Below are 19,472 nucleotides of genomic sequence, written 5' to 3'. Positions count from 1 at the left end.
ATTGTATTAACTCCACCGCTACTCCATTTGCTGGACAATGACTCCCCTTTGGACCTGGTTGTTTCTCATCTTCATCTTCATCCTTGAAGACCAACTGAAACTGAGCATATTCTCAGTTTCTCCCTGGTGACAACTTTTGTTAGCATATCTGCAAGATTCTGGCTAGTGTGTATCTTTTCCAGCTTCAACTCTCCATCTTCCAACACTGATCGTATGAAATGGTACTTGAGATGTATGTGTTTAGTCCTGGAATGAAATGCTGAGTTCTTTGCAAGATGAATGGCACTTTGGTTATCACTGTATAACGTGCCCATATCATGCTCCTTACCCAATTCACCCATAAACCTTTGTAACCAAATCATTTCTTTACTAGCCTCTGTAGCAGCAACATACTTTGCTTCTGTTGTTGAAAGTGCAACAACACTTTGGATTTTTGAAACCCAACTGACAGTTGTTCCTCCAACAGTAAATACATATCCTGTAGTGCTCCTCCTGTTATCTCTGTCACCTGCCATATCTGCATCAACATATCCTTGTAGGCAGATGTTTGAACCACCAAAGCATAATGCTTGATTTGTGGTACCTTTCAAATATCTGAGAATCCATTTCACTGCCATCCAATGTTCCTTTCCTGGATTGTTCATGTACCTGCTTACAACTCCCACTGCATGTGCAATATCAGGCCTTGTGCAGACCATTGCATACATTAAGCTTCCAACTGTTGATGCATATGGAACTTTAGACATATAATCCATGTCTTCTTGGGTCTTTGGGCACATTTCCTTGCTAAGTTTGAAATGGCTAGCAAAAGGTGTACTAACTGGTTTTGCATTGTGCATGTTAAATCTTTTCAACACCTTTTGTATGTACTCATTCTGAGACAATGTTAATTTACGATTTTTTCTGTCTCTAGTTATTCTCATACCAAGGATTTGTTTTGCAGCTCCCAAATCCTTCATTGCAAATGAATTTGCCAATTTTCTTTTGAGCACATTTATTTCCTGCATGTTAGATCCTACAACAAGCATGTCATCTACATACAATAACAATATAATATAGCAGCCATCATTTTGCTTTTTCAAATAAACACAATGATCAGAGTGACATCTAGTATAACCTTGTTCAGACATAAACTTGTCAAATTTTAGATACCACTGCCTTGGAGCCTGTTTTAAGCCATACAAGCTCTTCTTCAACCTGCACACTAGTTTCTCCTTCCCTTTCACCTCATATCCTTGTGGTTGTTGCATATATATCTCTTCCTCCAAATCCCCATGGAGAAAGGCTGTCTTTACATCTAACTGCTCAAGATGAAAATCTTCAGCTGCTACAAGACTTAAAATAGTTCTAATTGAAGTCATTTTAACAACAGGAGAAAATATTTCATCAAAATCAATACCTTTCTTCTGTGCAAACCCCTTCACCACAAGTCTAGCTTTATACCTCTGTTTTCCTCCATCTTCTTCCTTCAGCCTGTAAACCCATTTATTCTTCAATGTAGTTTTTCCTACAGGCAACCTGACTAAATCCCAAGTCTGGTTATGCATTAAGGAGTCCATCTCTTCTTCCATGGCTACCTCCCACTTCTTCTTGCTTTCAACCTACATTGCTTCTTCATAACATTCGGGTTCACCGGAATCAGTCAACAATAAATAATATAATGAAGGAGAGTATCGTTCAGGGGGTCTACTTATCCTGGTAGATCTTATAACACCACTTTCAGGTGTTTGGGGTGCATGTTGTTGTTGTGGTGGTTGTTGATTATTATTATTTTCAGGCACCTTTACTTTTTCAGTGATTTCATCAAGAACTACGTATTCCTTGTTTTCCTTTTCCTGTTTCTTTTCCTACAACTGATTCTTATACAATACCTTTTCATTGAATATTACATCTCTGCTCCTAATGATTTTGTGATTTTCATAATCATATAAGTGATAACCAAAATCATTAACACCATATCCAATAAAGGTACATTTCTTTGACTTTGCCTCAAGCTTTGTTCTATTTTCTTTATCAATATGGACAAAGGCCTCACAACCAAAAGGCTTTAAAATAGAGTAGTTTACCTTTTTACCTGTCCATGCTTCCTCTGGAACACCACCATCCAAGGAACTTGAAGGTCCTCTATTTATTAGATAAACAGCAGTATCTACAACATCTGCCCAAAACTGTAAAGGCAATCCTGCATGCAATCTCATGCACCTTGCACGCTCCATGATTGTTCTGTTCATCCTTTCTGACACACCATTTTCTTGTGGTGTTCTTGGAACTATCTTCTCTCTGCGAATTCCATGCTCTGAACAATACCTATCAAACTCTTTGCTGCAATATTCATCTCCATTGTCTGATCTAAGACACTTCAATTTCTTTCATGTCTCAATCTCAACCAAAGCTTTCCATTTCTTGAAAGTATCAAATACATCAGATTTATTCTTAATACAATAAATCCAAGATTTTCTAGTTGCATCATCAATAAAAGTAACATAATAACGAGAGCCACCAAGAGATGATACCTGAGCAGGTCCCCATACGTCTGTATGCACAAGCTCTAATTTTTCGTTCTTCTTTTCTTTCCCAACTCTGAGAAATCTGACTCTCTTCTGTTTTCCATAAATGCAGTTCTCACAGAAGTCCAAATCAACATTCTTCAAACCCGGCAACAAATTCCTTGAGTGAAGAATCTTCATCCCCTTTTCACTCATGTGTCTGAGCCTATGATGCCATAACGCTGCATCTGCTCCTTTGGAAGTTAAAGCATTAACAGAGTTAGAAATACCATTGCATAAATACAATGTACCAACCTTTTCGCCTTTTGCTATTACCAGGGCTCCTTTAGTGACCTTCCAAGCTTTATCTGTGAAAGTTGTCACACAACCTTCATCGCCTAACTGCCCTGTTGAAATCAGATTTTTCTTTAGATCTGGAACATGCCTTACCTCCTTTAATAGCCATTAGTTTCCATTCTACTGTTTTACAAGAACCTTACCCGTTCCAACGATTTTACAGGGTTTATCATCACCCAGACGAACTTGTCCAAAATCTCCTTGAACATAGTCATGAAAGTATTTCTTATCAGGTGTGGCATGGAATGAAGCCCCTGAATCTACCACCCAGGAATCAGTAATATTTTCGAAAGAAAGAATCAAAGCATCTTGTAACACCACACCTGTCACATTTGCTTCATGATTGTTTTCTTGCTGTGCATCTCCTTCTTTTCCCTTTTGAGATCTACAGTCTTTCTTTAGGTGTCGTTTCTTTCCACATTTCCAGCACACTATCCCAGATCTGGTCTTGGATCTGCCTTTCCTTGATTTACTGTGATATCCTGAGCTCTTTCCTCTTTCCATTTTTCTTCCTCTAGACTCTGCACTCAAAGCATTTCCCGATGTCTCACTGGAGCTTTTCCGTCGCATTTCCTCACTAAGGATAGCACCGAAAACATCATCAAACTTTAAAGTACTAGATCCAGAAACGGAGTTACTAATGGCCATTACCAAACCATTCCAACTTTCTGGTAATGAGCACAAGAATAACAGAGCTCTAACTTCATCATCAAAGTTTACCCCTACAGAACTTAACTAACTTGTAACTGTATTAAAATCATTTAAATGGTTTGCAACAGATCCACCTTCCGACATATTCATATTAAATAACTGTTTCATAAGAAATACCTTGTTCAAGGCCGAGGGTTTTTCATATAGTTTCGACAACGTCTGCATCAAACCCTCTGTCGTGGTTTCCTTCGAAATGTTGAAGGCGACTGACGCAGCAAGGCACAACCGTATTGTTCTGAGTGCCTTTCTATTGAGAAGGTTCCATTCTTCGTCTTTCATACCCGTCGACATCTTTGTTTTTCCGCCCAATGATAGGTATAGATCTTTCGGATACAGATAATCTTCCATCTGCATCTTCCACAGCGAGAAGTTTTGGCCGTTAAACTTCTCGACCCTAAACTTACCATTTTCTGCCATTTCTCCCACTCGAACCAGGAACCCTTCTTTCCTGCGAGTTTATCAGCCAAACAGACCTTCGGCTCTGATACCAGTTGTTAGAAAATTATATATTACAAAGCAATGGAACACATAAAATATTGCAGAAATATAAACACAGAAAACGCACAAAACAAGAGAGACACAGATATACATGGTTCACCCAGTTTGGGCTACGTCCACCCCGAACAGCTAATCCTTCCTTTCTATTATCCAGCAAAATGAAGAGACACAACCTATAGCAAATCCCCTGTAATATCCTATGTTTTCTCTCACAGTCACACCTCTTTGTTTCTCACTCACAGAATACACATCTATCACACAGCCTCAAATACAATACCCTCATACAAAGAGAGGGGTTTCCTTCTAGGGCAAAAAACCCTAAACTAAACATAAGTTCTACCGTCAGATCATCCGCCTAATGAACGGCTCAGGTTGACTAGAAATTACTATACTTTTACAAGGCAACTTTACAGTTGTTTTTAGCTTCGGGGGCGCTGCCCCCGAAACCCCCCGCCAAGGGGGCGCTCCCAAAGGTCGCAGCCGCCCCCCCCTGGACCCCCCCTACAGTGAATATTTTACGGGAGGCATTGCCGCCCCCATTTCAAACTGGGGTCCTATGTGGTGATACCTTTGAATATAGAAGATAATCAGGCTCCACACCCAACATCGACCCCCCTCCTACCAAGTAGTTCGCGAATACTAGACAATGATCCTTGTCATGGCCTTGGCCCTTGTATTTTATGCATGATGCTTCCTCGCGTGCCTCTTACCATGGTTCCCTATCCTACTTCAAGCTCTGCATCTCCAGGCAAAGATTCTGTAGTTGCACTCCCAGCACTGGATCTTGTATCAGTGTCTCATGCAACCTCATCGCTATTTTCAATGCTTCAGCCTGGGTAGAATTTTTTTGTTGCAACAACGTTGTCCTCAGGTGCAGTGTCAAATATGCCACAAACCATGCGTGATGTTGTGCATCCATGAGCATCATATTAGCCTCACAAATCATACTCTTCAATCGCTAATCCAGATCGCATGGGGTCTCACCTGGAAGCGTCGTGATCTCCTTAAACCCAATGATTAACTGTGTCTCTAATTTTGTTCGGCTAAATTCTCTATTCAGTGAATTTTGGATCTCTGGTATTCCTGCATTTAGGTGATCATTGGAGCGCTTAATATACCATGTCAATGCGCGATCCTACAATGTGCTCACCAACGTATCCTTCTTAATGTTGTTGTTCATGACCCCTTGTGCTTCCCACACTACTCACACCATGAACCAGAACTGGTCTTGATCCTCATTCCCTACTCCTCTGAATATGGGTAGCTTGATCAAGCTCGCCATGTTGAACTGCGAGGTTGGTGGATGTGGAGTGGGTGGAGATGGAGGTGAGGGAGGTGAAGCAGGTGGTGGCGTGGGTGGGGTTGGTAACTGCAGAATGCGTTGCCTTATCAAACTGACCACACTTCTCGGAGAGACCCGAGTGAGCTCTTCCTCACTCTCTCACGAAGGTGACATTAACGAAATGTTTCCTAATCCCTCGCTACCTTTGTAGATATTTCCGCTTCGCGTCATTCCAAACATTAATGAATTCACATAACTCACTTTTCACATAACAACATCTTATTCTAGGTATTTAGAGATTTAATGTACTTACCTCGTGGTCCCTTGAGAAAACGTCATTCTTCTTTGTTGTAGATTACGGTTGTGTCTATCGCGAACTCATTTATAAATCCCCCTATTATCTGGTCAAACCAATGGTCCACAACTTGTGCGATCTTATCTTCTAATGCTTCTAGTCTGCGCACTAATTCTGGAGTCCACACTATCGGTTGTTCGAGCTTACACCTCCCCTGACTGTCGGCTAACCTTGTGATCCACTCATACAGTTCAGAAGGAAAAGATGCGAAGAAGATCTCGTGGATTTCCATATACACGTAGTGATCCAGCCACCTTTTCTCGGATACCTACGGAGTTCTGTTTTCCTGTGTCACAAACTCGTGAATCTTCTTGTCCAACTACTCTTCAATTTCCTTCTTTGTTGGGTTCCAGTGGCACGACATCAAACATCCCTTAGGCAGATCCTAGTCCCAGAAACGGAACCATTTTTTGGCTTGTTGGGTCCTGACCCAGGTTCAAAAGTGATTTAGCCAAACAAATCCTGAAACTACCAGCCCTTTCGGCAACAATCCACGGTGCGTGGACTAAGGTCTCACCCGAGGTAGTATGGGAGGGTGCTGGAACCAGGTTTCCACACCCTAGGGATGTCCTTGATGAAATCTAGGAAGTTCGCGAACCAAACCTGCGCACTTGCATGGCTCCACGCAAGCCATCTGTCCTCTGTAGCTTCTTCAACTGCTGCCGCGCAGCTCTGTAAAGAGCGTGGAGAGGTGTTGTCTAGATCCTATATTCTTATTGTGTTATTATTATAGATCTTAACTTAATTGTGTGGGCCCAATAGTCTCATTTATCATTCAACATTTACAATAAGTGCACGCAATCATAAAACTGTAAAGAGATGCATAAATATAATAGAAGCATAGACACACAATATTTCAGAATCAACTTATCTTTTATTAATTTTCTTTCCAAGTGCAATCCCAATTCCACCCTGCGCACTCAGCTGTAGGGGTCTGCGCACTCAGCTACAGACTCTAATAGGCCTTTGCACACTTAGCTGTAAAGCCTCTACCTATCACTATGACCCAATACCTTCAGATCTACTTCTAACTTCTAACCATGCATTTTCATCTCTTTATTACTTATCAACAACTTCGAAACTAAAAATTGACTTTACACTTAGAGCCTCACTCTATTTATACAATCCCATGGTCCGCGGACCATGGGTAGGCTTGCACACTTTATATTAAATTACATTATCTTAGGGCAGACAACCCTAGACACCCACGCTCCGCACCTGCATTTTGCAGGGTCTTTACATCACACTTGACCAAAATTTAGGCTTGAAGCTCCAAAAACATGCTATGGGGGGATCCGCTACCCAACAATATAAGAGTTTTTCATAATGTGTGCAAACATCATGATGCATCAACAAAATGTTTAGGACATGCTTTCTTATTATAATTTTCTACTCAAACTTTCTGTCTTGGAATTCTGGAACATATCATGTTTCGTCTTTCTTATCATGTGTTCTTCTTAATGATATTTCTTCTTGTTGATTACGTCACTAATATATGTCAGGTAATGATCCATTGGTTGCATTGGAAGTTTCATTTTACCTAATCCTAACCTATCCTTTTTTAGTTTAGGATTAGGGTTAGTTTATTTTCTTAGTTTTCTTTTGTTTTGTCTTTTTCCCTTTCCTTTCTTTTATTTTCGTCGCAATGAGCTCTGCATGAGACTGTGTTCTTCTTTTTAAATGAGCATGGAAGAGTTCAAGAGGAAATTGTATGACTGTCAATGCTTGTCTTTCTATCTACTCCTTCTCTTTACATGGGTTGCGTATATTTTAGTCCATGACTCCCAAATGGAAAATATGTTCTTTCTTAGAGAAAACCTTAGTGGAATTATGATGCTCAAATCTATAACTAGTACCGTCTTCTCTAATCAGTTTTTTTTATTTGAACAGTTATACCTTGTCAACTAATTCAACTAGAGTAAGGAGGGGAGGAAACTTAAGCAAGTGGACTGCATTTCAGAGGTGTATAAATATCCTTCTCTAAAGGGAAAACCATTGCTCTCAATAAGTCGGTATCCCTCTTCCACCACATGGAATAAAAAAGTGTCAATGCACAGTTCTATAAAATAAAAAATAAATAAAGGGTGAAATAAGAGAAAGGCTTCATTCACAAGGAGGTAAAGTAATCAACTTTTCCTAGGTACCATCTAGGCTTGCTAGTAGTGGAGCAATGTTTATGTTCCTAAAGTGACCCCATCATGGTACTGTCCAAGTCTGCTAGAAGTGGAGCAACACCGAAGATGAAAACCTAAACTCTAGTAATCCTTTCCCACTTGCATGTATATATACTCCTTACCCTCAATCAAAACAACTAAGTTTGACTTGTTTTTGTTAGTGTGTCACCGATGAAGAAAACAAGGGGACTATCTCTTTAACTTGAGAAAAGTAAAGAAGTTGTGGTAATCAATGAAGTGACCAAAAATTCATAAAGAGCTAGATCTGGTTTATAAATATAGACCCATATAGAGAGTTCGATTTCTATTAGTGCATCACCAAGTGTTGTAGTTGCTAAAACCCCCCTCCAAAATTTTTCCCATGCCTTGATTTTGGAGCCTACCTTTTGTTCATAAGAACCTATTTTTCACTATCATCAATTATTCCCTTTAATTTTGAAGACTTATCTTTTCATGCAATCCTTGTGATGACTTGATGATGATTAAGTTTTCTCAATGACAACTAAACAACTTTGTTAGGTCCCTATACTACTAGTGTAGCCCCTTATTGTGATGCAGGAAAGTGTTCCCTTTTCAGACAGAGGCAACCCCTCTAGCCCTAGAATGGGTCTAGTCACAACAAGGACAGATCAACAATAGATTTCCTTAAACAGTCATAGTTGGAGGCATACCTCAACCGGTGGTCGATGGAGTTCCATTACGTTGCTCCAGCTTCCGCTTCCTTCTCCTCGATGAGTGATCAACCTGAAACAATGCAAAGGAAATACAACAAAGCACGTAACCGGAAAACAAGAATGATCTATTTAATCACAAAGTCAAGAAGTCATGAGCTATCAAGTAAATTACATACAAGACATAGGAAAACATCATTGATTGTATTAATAATGAAATGAAAGCAAGCTTACAACCAAAGTCTTGATGTCACAAGCCTTCTCAAAGGGTCCAACTGTCAGGCGGAAAGAGTCGATAGTGCGGACACAACCAACCTCCCTAGGAGCCTAAGACTCTCTAGTGACAAACAAGACAAATAAGAGCAATCCTTCTCTAAACATGCATTTACTATACGAGAAATCAAGTGTTTAGATCCTACCTATTGTCCAACGCTGTTGTAGCAGTCCAGCCTCACTGATCCGGATGAGCTCCTCCTTCACTTTGAAACCTGCATCCACTAACAATCAAACAATTAAATAGCACTTGATAATCTCATAGAATAAAACATATTTAACACATAGACCAAGGAGTACATGAAACAACTCATAAATAACAAGTTATTGAGAAGAATGGACTCATTTGCATTAATAGGAAACAAAAGGAACAATTACAACCTGAGCCTTGGTGTTGTGCAAGTCCCTCCCAGGGTCCATCAAGAGTTCTCCTTTACTTTGACAAAGCTCACCCACTTCCAAATAGAACAAGTAAAGATGGCAATCTCTCCTCACAAGCTTCTAAATGGGAGTCCTAATTCCAGCAGCATCTACCCTTAGAAATGTATAGCTTTCAACCTCCCCTCCTTCTGGCCCAATGCCTGTATTTATCGTGGTCTAGAGGAAGTTATTCAGGTCCACCATCAATGGGATAATCCCCTCTTTGGATGGGATAGCTCCCTCATTGATGGGATAATTTCCTCTTTGGTAGGGGTACATGAACCATCTGGAGGCGCTCAATACACGTCGAACAACCTTCTAGAATGCTCTAGAAATGACCACAAGTAACTTTTTAAAGATGAAACTTGTGCATTTTGACCTTTACAGGGGGACGCACCTGCCCCTTTACATATAGAGCGTACAAGTACGCAGCTTTTGTGAACATTGGGTGCGTACCCGCAGGTAAGGTTGAGAGAACCTGCGTACCCAGAGATAAATACATTTATAAAGACTTTCTCTCTTTTTGGAGTTTGACATGGAGAGCAGAGGCATAAGACTTGCCTAAGAGGACAACATGACTGTTGATAGAGCCATACTAACTGTAAATAGCCATGGTGACATTTTTTAGTGTAACAGATTGCCCCCTAAAGTGCGAAGCCTGTAATAGATTAGGGTTTTGTATTATCTAGGAAGGGTGAAGCGCTTTATCATTTCAAGGATTATCTCGTGGAGAGCCTGGTCAGAACCTGCAATTTTCAACACAAAATACATGTATAAGATTATATCATCACTGAGGTAGGCATTCCCATACTCAGATCAAAACTTTAACTAACAGACTAACTACTCTGATACAGGAATGATCTTGCAGTACATCATAATCATAGACTTTTGTAGACACAGTATGGACGCAGCCATCTGTTTATGATTAGTCTACTTAGATAATGAATACAAAACTCCTCGCAGCCTGGATGGTGGAAACTAGATCCAGGGTCTTCATTTCTACTTCTCGAATTGGTACGATTCTAGCCATGTGAATAAATGGGTTGATGTCGAACATGGTAGAAACCACTTGATTACCAGTCGATGATGTAAACTGTTAACAAGTGTGAGAGAGACCACCAGTAATGTCAATGGTTCTCAAAGTACCCAGTACAATCCATGAGATGTGAATGAATGAGTTGATGTCGAACATTTCACGGAATCCTTTGATCGAAAGTCAATGATGTAAACTGACGTCAAAGGCGAGAAACCTGCCATTGATGCATGCAGACTTCAAGGCACTGACGATTTCTAAGTCATCTCTCTAGATAATGTGCTGATGTCGATAGAAAGTGACCCGTTGCAGGCAAGCCCACAACACGAAATCATTGTTCAAGTTGAAGAAATGTTGCTGTAAGGACTGACTCAGGGATGGTCAAATGGATGACAAGTATTTTGCAGATGAAAGTTTTGCTTGCAAACCTCTTGAACACATAACGACACAACAGATGGCTTGGTGATAAACGACTCAAAGTTAATCCCCGGAACCCGGCTGAAGACTTTCAATGTGGTTTGATCAACTGTGAGGTAAAGGATTTCCCAACCCAGGTGAATGAAAAGTGTCGTGTCCAAGAGTGGTAATAAAGTTTCTTCTGAGACAAAAGATAACAAATAGGCTCATTCCTCTCTCTTTTCCCCCACCATTTCTGGCAAGTACCTCTTTATTTTTAACAAGCTTGAGGAGGATAACATATGCTTGATTATAAGCTCATCCTTCGGATGAGTCCAACCTAGTTTTGATTCGAACCCTAGGAAGGAGTGGTTCGTTCCTGTTTGTAATTGAACAGGTCCTTTACTGTGAAATTTTTAACGAGCCTAGTATAGGAGAAACTTGGCGTTTTTCGATTTTAGAGAGTCTGAAAAACTTAAGAAGACTCCAGGTTGAACTTTTTCGTAAATTTGTGTCCCTCAAGCCCGAAAAAGTATAAAATAATACCTGGGGGAACCGCTTGATCTTGCGACCAAGGAGTACTTTCATAATTAGTGCCACTGACCTGAAAAGTAAAAAGTGATCAAGGACACGTCATTTTATTTCCGTATCGAGTTTGAAACGACAAAAACCCGGCAATCTTTTCCTGATTTTACGGTCAGAAAAGAGCTATAAGGGGACCGTCTTTTAATTCCGTTTTAACGAGTGTAAAAGAAACGCTCGGCGATCTTTTCATATTTTAGGAGTCAGAAAAGGGCTTAAAAGATGACTATGATATTTTGGTTCGTGAAAAATGACAATTTTCCCTCTAAATCCTTTTGTCCTGCACAAAAACGACACATTACTCATACCTGTTTAAGATAGGCAAAAATACATTGAAAAATATCCTTCCATGGTAAAAAATAAACAAACCTAGCATTCATTCATCCAAAAAACCTATAAAAAGACTTTTTACCATGTCATTTTTACCATTTTACTGTTGAGGTTGAGAAAAGGGCTTTTGGCAAGAAACTTCCCGTGGTCATTGCGGAGAATCCGACTGTCAGAATCGAACGCCGTCTCTTCCAGGTATTTCACAACATCCTCCTCTTCAATTTCATCCGATTAAAATTTTGTTTTAGGTTTTAGTTTTGGTTTTTGGGGGGTTTTAGGTTTTAAAAACCGCTCTGCGGGGTACGCAGGTGCCCTAAGGGTGACCTGCGTACCCCGACCTTTTCCTACACAGGAAAAAGGTCGGGGTACGCAGCCCACCTTCAGGCCAGCTGCGTACCGGCGCTCTGTGTCCTAAACGCGGGGTGCGTACCCCGCGAAGGGCGGAATTTGAAACCCCAAACCCCAAAAATAACCATTTAAATTTTCCCAAATTAATTCTAATCTTTATTTCTTGGTGTGTAGGGCACTCACCATGTTGGATTGGAGAGAAAGAGAGCACGAGGACGTTGATTTAGCCGCAATTGGTCACCAACCTTCCATTGATGCCCTAAAAGCATGCGGACTATATAAATACTGGGCCATACCTGGCATGAGGGCTCAGGTGAGATTCTTGGAGTGGCTGGTTGAGAGATGGAACATTCATGAGCAATGCTTTTACATCGGAGGGCACCAGCTCGAGATAGAGCCCTCTGACATATACTTTCTCACTGGCTTGCCAAATAGGGGCGAGCAACTCAATCTAGCCGGGACTAGGCCGGGTGGCCAATCCCTTGCTAGTCTCCGGGCAGAGTGGTGCATACCCAATCAAAACCATGCGAAAGGCATAGAAATCAAATACATCTCTCGGCGTGAACTCATGGTTATAGCTTTCACGGTTACCAGAATTTGCGGCGCAGCCGCTTTACATATTGCCACCGGGTCCCAAATGCGGATGGCGATTGACTGTTTTCGAGGCACCATCTTCAACTGGTGTGATGCTGTGTCGGCCAATATGAAGGGCCAACTGACTAGGGCAAAGAACGGACAACTGAAGACCTTTGGATATGGGCCTCTAGTTGTGAGCTTTGCCTTAGAGAGAGTTCCGATGCTGATCCCTCAGCATCTCACTGTTGATATCTTGGGTCCTCGGGAGCCAAAGCTGATACGATGGATTACGGTGATGGCCCAGCATCCTGACGAGGGCGTGGCAGTTGTTCGATTCCCTGCTGGTTATTTTCACTGGTTAGAGGACTAGGTTTTTGCGATCCAGGACTTTCCGTATGCCGGAGTAGATTTTCGAGGTGATCCGGACATGGTTCTTCCATAGGGAGAACAATGGGACGACAGAGGTACTTTATTTTTCACAAGTTTTAAATTTATCTATTTTTTTTGTTTTTTATATATATCGTCTCAAAACTGACAGTAAAAATTTTCAAAATGCAGATGTAGGTCCACGGCGTCCAGCCAACCTCCGGGCTTTTGAGAGGAGAGTACCAGCTGTACCAGCACCAGCCCCACAGGATGCGGCTGCAGAGACCTTAGCCGAGCTGGAACAGGATCTAGAGCGTCTGACGGCGGATATACCAGAGACCACCATAGATGACATTCCCATTCGACTTCAGCGCTATGTGGTCGCAGTCCCAGGACCTTTTAGGAGGTTCTTGTGTAGGGTAGCGCGGGCAGTGGTCTCGTATAGAGAGCACCACCAGTGATTGGCTAGTCGTGTTTGTAGACACATATGACATTTTTGGTTTTTTGTACTTATCATTTTTGCCGATCATAAGGTGTTTTTCAACCTATGATTGAAGACGATGTATATTTTTTGACACACTCCTATCTATATATATATATCATTATTACCGGCTCATTTTGTTTAACATATGTGATGAAATGTTTTTAAATTTACTTGTATGATTATCGCAAATGTCTGTTCAACATTCGAGAAGCAATTGCATCTGCTAATGTATTTAAAGACCTTGGAATATGCTGATATTCAATGTAATCAAATTCACGTTCCAAGAGACGCACTCTCAAAAACAACCTTAATAACACAGGATTTCTAATGGCATATACTCTATTAAGCTGTAATACAACAAGTTCAGAATCTAACCTCACTATCAAACGTCAAATTCCAAATGAAATAGAATCAGATAATAATTCAACCACTGCACTGTATTCTGCAATGTTGTTCGTCGTTTGACCGAGGCTTACCCCATGCATAGAAACTAACTCGTCAGAGGGCGAATAGATAACCCAAGCTGCGGAAGAGATATTCTGTGTACTACGACAAGCACCATCAGCAAATCCAATGTATGTTTGGAGAGGCGTCGACATCTGCAATATCAAGAGTAAAACCAAGATAAGCCAGAATAACGACGAAAAACTCACTCTCTAAACTAAGCACACTATCTAAACTAACAAACATACTAGCTAGAAAGAAAACCTAACCTAACTAAAATTTCTCCATACCCACCATTTAAGCATAATACCTCTTTAGGTAAAGTCCATTTCTGGGTTTACCCAAAGAGTCCCCATCAAAATCTACCAGCTCATAAGCCCCTTTTGCTAGCTTTCGCTTTACAATGTAGGGTCCATGCCACATAGGAACGAATTTTCCATCACCTAGCTTATCGTTAGCTTGATCATATAATAGCACTAGGTCTCCCTCCGAAAAACTTCGAGGGGTCACATTTCTATCATACTGAGCTTTCATTCGCTTCGCGTGAGTCTCGATTGCCAATGCAGCGTCACGTCGAGTCTCATCTAATTTAGCTAAGTATAATAAACGCTTCTCCTCTTCGGAAGTAGCTGGAAGTAATTCGACAGCCATTTGAAGTGATGGGATTTCGCATTCAATGGGTAACACAGCTTCCAAGCCATAAACTAGCTGGAAAGGAGTGAACCCTGTTGAAGTTTTCACTGAGGTTCAGTATGCCCATAGCGCTGAAAATAACATGTTGTGCCAATTCGACCGATGAATACCAATGGTTCGTCGGATCATGATAACCAGAACTTTGTTGATAGACTCAACCAAACCGTTAGCTTGCGGATAATAAGGAGTAGAGCTATCGTGGCGCAAACCAAGCTGGCTTGTAAGCTCAGTCATCATGATGTTTCGAAAATGGCTCCCATGGTCAGTGATGATTGCTTGTGGGACACCAAACCTAGTTATAATATGATTGAATACGAAAACTGCAGCTGTTTTGCTGCTTGCGTCAAATGTAGGCATCGCCTCGGCCCATTTAGTAAAATAATCAACCGCGAGGATGATATACGCATGCCCCCCGGCCGAGTGAGGGTTACAAGTAATAAAATCGATACCCCATTTGGCGAAAGGACCAACGGCAATTATAGGGTGGAGAGGAGCAGGTGGTGCGCGCATCTTGCGATCAAACACTTGACAGTTGTGGCACTTCCGGACCGCAATGATACAATCTTTAAACATGGACGGCCAGAAATAGCCAGCGCGCAACACCTTCTGAGCTATGGCATACCCAGACATATGACCGCCACATGCTCCAGAGTGACAATCATTCAAAACCCTCTCAGCCTCTTCGTGAGTTAAGCAACGTCGAAAAACTAAGTCTGCCCCCCGGCGATAAAGTGTATCTCCAATAATCTTGTATTGCTGGGATTGAAACTGAATTTTTCGACGTTCCGACTTTGAAGCTTCAGGCCGAAAGGTTTGGGTTTGGAGATAGATGATTATATCCCCGTACCACGGATCTAAAGTACTGATAAGAAACAAAGATTCGTCCGCAATGGACTCCTCTGCCACAGTTTCTGTGTCAGCACGCGGGAAATCACACATCAATTCCGCAAAAACTAAGGATTTCTTAGACTTGGACTTCTCAAACTCCAAGTCGAACTCTTGCAGGATAACGATCCATTTAGAGTACTTGCCCCCTAGCAGTTGTTTTGTCAAAATATAAATCATAGGGTTGCAATCCGAAATAACTGTAGTTTTACGGAGAAGAATGTAGTGACGGAAACGCTGGACAGCTTGAACGGCTGCCAGGGCCAATTTCTCTACATGCGAATATTTTAGCTCAGTGGGATTTAATGTCCTACTAAGATAATATATCACATGTTCCGCTCCGAATTCATCTTCTTGAACTAACACCATTCCAATGGTGGAATGCGAAGCTGCGAGGTATAAGAAGTAGTCCTGGTTGTAGTTGGGAGGATGCAACAATGGTCATGGGTCAACGCGTGTTTAAGTGCATCAAAAGATTGTTGGGCAATCTCATCCCAAAAGAATTGAGCGTTCTGTTTCAACAACCGTGTAAAACCTTTAGTGACCTCGGCGTAGTTTGGAATGAATCGACGTAAAAAGTTCGCTTTCCCTTGCAAACTTTGGAGTTGGCGCAAACTCGAAGGAGGAGGCAATTTGATGATAGCTTCGACCTTCGAGGGATCAACGTGAATGCCGGCTTTTGAAACAACAAATCCCAGCAATCGACCCGTCTCTATACAGAATACACACTTGTGGGGATTCAACCGAATTCGATAATGCCTACACCTCATAAAGATTGCTCGTAAGTGGACAAGGTGATCAACTCGGTGTAAAGAATGAGCAGGCAAATCATCGAGGTACGGTTGCACAATGTGCTTGATGTCATGAAATGCGTAAGACATCGCCCGTTGAAAAGTGGCTCCAGCATTCTTAAGCCCAAAAGGCAGTTTGCAATAAGAAAATGTCCCCCATGGACAAATGAATGCCGTTTTTGGTTGGTCGGCAGGTAGAATATTGATTTGATTATAGCCCGAAAAACCATCCATGAAGGAAAACATTTCACTTCCGGCACAATCATCAATAATTTGATCGATATAAGGCGTAGGATAGTTGTCTTTTGGACAAGCTCGATTTATATCCCTATAGTCGATACAGATTCTTATTGTTCCTTGTTTCTTGTTGACCGGAACAATATTCGATACCCAATCCGTTAACGGAATTGGATAAATGAAACCTGCTTTCAACAGCTTTTCGACTTCTGCTTTAATTGCAGCCGCTTTCCGAGGGTGAATCTGACGCAACCGTTGCCGGACGGGTTTAGCGTCCGGGTAGGTCTTTATTTCATGAACAACAATGGCAGGATCGATTCCCGACATTTCCTCGTAAGACCAGGCAAACACATCGCGGAATTCTTGGAATAGGGCCTTGTAAGTTTGGATTTCATCTTCTGTACATGAGGCACCTATATGAATGTTTTCCTTAATTCCGAGCTTCACTGAAATATCAATGGGAATAGTACGAGAAATATTCCCTAAATTCAACTCTGAATCAGAATGTTTCGTTGGATTCTGAGCGTCTTTGACATATTCAGCGGTAAAGATAGATGAAAAATCATTTTCAAAAGCATCATCCTTAGGTAAAAACGAAGATCTGTGATGAAGATCTTCCCATGGTAGATCGTCTACACTTAGGATTTCGCGAAGTTGCTCGTCAGATGACACGACTTCGGGAAACGCTATCCGTTCTAAGGTTGAGGTGAAAAGTGATTCGTCACTGACCACATTCATTTGGTCGATTTGGGTTGAACGCGAGTCGGTAAAAGACATGACGGCTTCATAAGCAATTTCATATGGACTCAAAGGCATAGCATTACCGAATGAGTCTATCTCAGATTCAGATGGGACGATCCAAGGATCATCATAAATAATGTTTTCTGATGTAATCATATGAATTGATGCAAATGAAGGGTCTGCGTTGATTGGAGGGAAAGGAAAAGTTCCCAGTAAACCGGAATCTTTAACTAAACCTACGCCAACGTCCCTATAAGGGATTGTCGTCTTACCGACATGCTGGATACTCTCTGAAGAGGCTGGGTCGGATGAAAAGTATGTCAGCTGATCAATGGTCACGATCTTACCGTTATATGGAAACTTTATTACTCTGAAGACCGATGAAACGACTGCTGTCATAGCATATGACCAACTTCGACCCAAAAGAAGGTTGTAGTCTAGAGGGGCATCAACCACCTCCACATCCAGACTAACGGTTTTACCTTCTACCCCTATAGGCAATTCCTGTAGAATACCAAACGGACGGAACCCACGGCCATCAAAGGCCTTAAGGATGGTGGGGGATTGGTTCAACGAAGGAGAACCAAGCGATCTCCAACATTGAATCGACATAATACACGTAGAAGCTCCCTCATCAATCACAGTCCGATGAATAGGCCTGTTTTTGACTATCACTGGAATTTGGAAAGCCATTTGATGGGGTAGTCGCGGTGTACTATTTTCTAGATCGAAGATTATCAGATTCGGGTCCTGAACATCAACAGCTCCGATAGCCGACAAAAGTAATTTTCGTTGTGCTGGGCATGATTGCAGCACTTCTAAAGCCGACATTGCTGAGGGTGAAACAACTAAGTCCTCAACAATGTTGTAATTCTGGGCTGCTCTCGCATGTGGATTGAAAGCAGACCTTCGAAGTACACCCTTGGCGGGCGGTTTAATTACTAAGTTCGGGTTAGGTTTTTCGATCTGTAGTGGATCGGAACCAGGAGCTGAGGTTGATGGATTAGAATGAGAAGATTCTGCTTCTTTACCATCAACAGGATTCTTACTACCATAATCTTGCGATCGAGTCGCAATCCTCACATGAGACATCATCAAAATGGGTTCTTCACTGGCAGTCGAGGAAGAACCTATCATCTTACTTTCCTGCTTTGGAAATGGATCTTTTAACACAGCAGGAGTGGGAGAACCTTTGACTATTTTCACAACCTCGGCCCGATGAGGGCAATCTCTCGTAAAATGATCCTCTTCACAAATAAGACAAGGATATCGAGGTTTGCGCTTTTCGTCATTGGTTTCCGACTTTTCCGTTTTCTCCTTCGGAGCCTTGTCTGCTTTAGCCTTCTTCTTACCCTTCTTCTTTCCACCGTTTTTTGATTTGGCCGTAGATGACTCTACAGCGTGAATATCGGCAGAAATTTCAGGAGAAGATGACTCTCCTGTCGGGGAATCAGGTAAAGTGATTATAGGAGTAGTAGAATTCTTGGAAGACTTCTTCTTACTCTTTGTATTCACGATACCAATCATACCATCAGCGGCATGAGATCCCGAAGGAGCAACAGCGATTTGATTCGATTTTGGAAGATCGGGAATCTTCTCGTGTAACGTACCCGACTGAGTATAAACTAAGTCAAGGTATTGCGCCTGAGCAATGACTTGCTCCTCAGTAACTACTCCGGCCTTAGCTACATCTTCAGTAATCTTCGGTAATAATGATTTAACAAACCATTCAGCTAAGATTTGGTCCGGGATAAAAACTTTCACTAACCTTCTTCGACGTCTCCACTCATGAATGTGATCAGAAATATACGTGGACGTTGATTGTTTTAGTGAAGTTAATAGCTCCGTGCCGTTATCGTATCTGACCGGCAACTGAAAGTGAGTTAAGAACGAGGTAGCTAACTGGCTAAAATTGTAAAAAGAGGCCCGTGGTAACTCAATGTACCACTTGGCCGCGAGACCAATGAGTGTACGCTGGAAAAGACGTAAGCGGATCGAATCATCCGAGATGGAATTTGAAGCACACCAGAGGTGGTAAGTCATCACATGATTGGACGGATCCTCTCCAGACTTACCTTCGAACTTGGGTATATCACTGGGCAACTTATTTGGCATTGGCAGCCAGAACGGAAGATATTGAATTGGATCGTTCGTTAGGCGCGTCAAGTCTGGTAAATCCAAAGTTGCGATAAACGGTAACTGCCAGTTAGGATCTCTAAAACTCTGGGTCACAAGACCAATCCCAGGAGGAGGATATCCAGGATAACTAGGAACAGGAGTCGCATTAGGGATATTATATCCTCCTGGAAAACCAGGATTAACCAGACCGTACTGGGGTT

Source organism: Pinus tabuliformis, chromosome 7 (assembly GCF_031772625.1).
Source record: "Pinus tabuliformis cultivar Carrire ecotype Pingquan chromosome 7, CPIR1, whole genome shotgun sequence".
Taxonomy (NCBI): domain Eukaryota; kingdom Viridiplantae; phylum Streptophyta; class Pinopsida; order Pinales; family Pinaceae; genus Pinus; species Pinus tabuliformis.
The sequence above is the reverse complement of the archived record's forward strand: the minus strand, read 5'-3'. Positions refer to the sequence as shown.